The sequence below is a fragment of the Hakea prostrata genome, chromosome 2, assembly GCF_041222555.1.
Source record: "Hakea prostrata isolate BN-2017 chromosome 2, UWA_Hpros_2, whole genome shotgun sequence".
Classification (NCBI taxonomy): Eukaryota; Viridiplantae; Streptophyta; class Magnoliopsida; order Proteales; family Proteaceae; genus Hakea; species Hakea prostrata.
In genome coordinates, this window is record NC_142601.1 from 15,913,802 (window position 1) to 15,917,817 (window position 4,016).

At 37.5% G+C, this 4,016-nt stretch overlaps 1 non-coding gene across 1 annotated transcript; it reads right to left on the reverse strand.

Moving 5' to 3' along the window:
- Positions 1–1,517: 1,517 nt before the first annotated feature.
- TRNAV-AAC (transfer RNA valine (anticodon AAC)) lies at positions 1,518–1,591 on the reverse strand. The gene has a single exon. It is a non-coding gene; the product is annotated as a tRNA-Val (tRNA).
- Positions 1,592–4,016: the final 2,425 nt, after the last annotated feature.

Genomic DNA, 4,016 nt, shown 5'->3' on the forward strand with positions numbered 1-4,016 from the left:
TACACTGTTTCAACAAAGCTCTCCTTGCCAAACAAAGTTGGAGACTTTTAACCAACTCAAACTCATTATGGGCCCAGGTGATGCATACAAAATACATTAAAGACATTCCATTTTTTGAAAGTCGTGTCCCAAATAATTTTTCATGGGGTTGGCAAAGTATACTGTCGGGGAGGGATATTCTTAGACAGGGCATTATTAGACAAGTGGGAAATGGTGCTAACGTGCATATTTTTAAGGATCCATGGCTTCCCTCTTTGCCTTTCCATGGTATTAGTAGTGTCCCTTTAGGACATAGCCCAATTTGGGTGCAAGAACTTATTGATTGGGATACTTGTCATTGGAACTTACCGTTACTTCAGTCTCTATTTTTTCCAGGTGAGGTTCAAGCTATTTTAACAATCCCTATATTGTCTCCTGATACTCTAGACTCTTGGATATGGGACAAAACAAAGGATGGTAAGTTCACTGTGAAGTTTGCTTATTATCAATGTTTAGCTATGGCTGATGACCAAGGTAATGTTGCTTCTTCTTCCTCCTCCTCAATGTATTGGAAAATTATTTGGCAGATTCCTACTTTTCCAAAGATTAAACAATTTTTGTGGCGATCCTCATATGAAGCTGTTGCAATTGGAAGCTCCCTCTTCTTGAGGAATGTATCACTTACCCCTCTTTGTCTAATTTGTAGTCATGGTTCAGAGAATGTATGTCATGCCTTATTTTTTTGTCATCGTGCAAAAGCGTGTTGGAGACTATCTCCCCTTCGTATTAACACATCTGATTTTTTAGGGACAAATTTATTTGATTAGATGAATTTTATCAAAATAAAGTTCAATGGTTATGACAATTTAACCCTAGTGAATCAGATGTGGAGTGCCTTAGCTTGGTGCATATGGAATACTAGGAATGCAGCACTCTTTAGAGAGATTGATGTCTCTATTATGCATACAATGACTACTTTCTATTTTCTTTGTGCAGATATACAATCTTATTCTATGGAATTTCAAAGGGTTCATGGGGAACCTCCCAAGGCCTAGTCATATCATTTCTAAAGAACTTGCTCTTTTTCAAATTTTTGTTGATGGATCTTGGGATAGTACTGCAAACAAAGGAGGTAGAGGGTGCATCATGTGGGATTATAATGGTGGTTCTGTAGCGGCTCAAAGCAGATATGGACATAGTGCATATTCATTCAGACTGTTTACCGGTTGTTAATGCTCTCCAAGTTCTCCAATCATCTTTAGATTGGATGTGTCTCAGTTTAGTGGTAGATATTTTGAAGCGATGTTCTTTTTTTCCTAGGGTTTCTTTTAGTTATATTCCTAGAGTTGGCAATGGCTTTGCTGATTTTCTTGCTAAAGATGCTTGCAAGTTATCTCTAGATAGATCCTGGTGGGGTATTCCACCTTTGTTTATTGTGGATTCCTCTCGTTTGTATAGGTCCGACCTAAACACTTTCATTTATTATTTTCGTTGCAATTTTGTTTTAGCGAAAAAAAAAAAGTTAATAAAACAAATTTTGGCTTCGCCCGGGTTCGAACCGGAGACCTTCAGTGTGTTAGACTGACGTGATAACCAACTACACCACGAAACCACATGCTGTATATGTGAGAAGCAATGTTATCAATACTATGATTATCATGCTGTGAGTCCATGATAATAAATCAAATGGGAAAGAAAAGGAAATCTTCAATTCCATGTATGCTTGAAAATAAATCGATTCAAAATATAACAACCGTTGGAAAGGTTTTCTTTTTACGCTTGAGGGGAGATTAATGCTTCGCCCTGAGTAGGCGCAGTTGCCAAGAGTTGCTTAATCACTTCTTCCATTTGCTTCACACGAGTTCCCTCTACCATCCAACAGGTCATACCAAAATAATGGGGAATACTACATTTAGGAGGGGAAACAAAGAACTAGAGGGTTAATGAGAGAATTGCAGAGAAATAAAAGGGAATAAGAAGTAACTTCATTCATGTCTTTCCCATTACAACCTATCTGCTACTTATAATTGCAAATCGCAAAAATCCCAAAATCGTTGTGATCACTGAGTCCTTATCCCCATACATTCATCTAAACTAATAGCTTCCCTATAGCTATCACATGTGTCTCCTACTTCTAACAATTTCCCTTATAATCCCATGTGTGTTCAGATAGCATAATCATCAAGGTACAATGGTTGTTGTCCCTTGCATGAAGTTCTCTTGATCACTAGTGCTAGCTCATTGTCCATGGCCACTTCACAGTTAATTTCTCCATCAACTCCCACATCATTTCCCATGTCAACTCCCACATCATTTGTAACAACACCCCTAACCCCCCCCCCAAGATCTATGGATTGCAAGCTACGACAAAGAGTCCATGATCTTCACACTTGATCTATTCCACTTCCTCAGATTTGCATCACCTACTGCATTTTCTTTTATTGTTCATTTTGAGATTATGCTCTAAGTTAAAGGCCACAATTGAATCAAAGTCCATATGTTCGACTGTATAAGATCAAAAGCAGATAGCCATAAATGACCAAGTAGCTGGAAGTCGGTTTTAGTACTAGATTCAAAACCAGTTTTAGCCACCAAACTTAAAGTTTGAGCTTCATAATTGATAAGAATATTACTTGCATAGTACAACCCTCCACCATGGACAATGATCACACACAACACCCTTGTAATTCACTTCCTTCTATTAGTAGTACTATATTAGTGAACCAATTGAAAATCTTGAATAGAAATTCATATTTAAGGAAAAACTTTATGTATCCTCTTGCAATTTTCTATGTATTCATGCACTATTAGAAACAACTGATAATTCTTTCTCACTCTGAAGAAGAAGATGACTTTCCTTACCACAAGGAAATTTTGGATCATCTGAAGAAGCGTTGCAACAACTCTCCCCATTCCAATGAAAAAAAAATTAGAGTTTTTTAATGGCGTCCACTTAAGTTGGGCTAAAACTATTGACTGCCTACTTAAGTGAGAAATATTATAGACTGCCCACACTAGGCTTTTTGAAGTTACCCATTGTCAAATTTTAACCCTTTGATTATTAAGTTTTCAATTTTTGAATGTTCATGGACAAGAATACCCCTCACCCATGTAAATGACCATAATGCCTCTCTCACTCACTGTACTTAGTCCCTCCTATCGTCTCTCTCTCTCTCTTCACTCAGAACTCCCATTGTAGACCTCCTCCTCCAAACTTTGACCATGGGAAATCCGTCACTACTGCAACTCTTCTGCAACTCTTCTCCAACAATTCTTACTAGTTAACCAGATGAACAACTTTTATAGTCATTTAGACCAGATTTGTAATAGGAATTAACATTCCTCTTTTTCAAAAAAAATATTCTTTCCTAATTCTCTCAAACTTTGTGGTCTCACAAGAACAGAAATTGGAAGTTTGAGAGTTTTTGACGATAAGGATTCTAAAACTAAGTAAGCTAGAAATAGAATTTATCAACATAGAAAATGGCAAGAATCCTTCATCATCTTAATGCTTATAAACAATTCCTCTCAGAGAGGAGAACTACTTCATTAACCGAGCAGGAATTTGAAGTACCAAGGGGCGAGGGAGAAAAAAAGAGAGAAGGAATTTTGCTATCTTGCTTGTCTAATGAATTCTCTGAAGAGGGATACCTAAACCCTTTTGTCTCATTTCGTTACATCATCAAATACCCAGTTAGCTCCTTTGTTTCCTTCTCTAAAATAGAAGCTCTAAACAAAGAAACCCTAATTTCCCAATTTCAGGTTTTGTTTAATTTCACTAATCTTAATATGGGTTCTTGGCCGATGCCTGAGCCTCGCAAGTCTCCCTCAACCTCTGGAAAAATATGCAACGGAAGATGGATACAACATTTCCGGTCTTCAAAGCTTCAACGAACTCTACAATATCGTATACTTCCCCAAAATGGGGGGGGGGGGGGGGGGGGGGAAATTGAACCTTTTATAACTTGGAAGAGAAACGGTCCTATGAATGTTCTTGAGAAGTCAACTTGTTCCTTTGAATATTCTTGATAATCTAG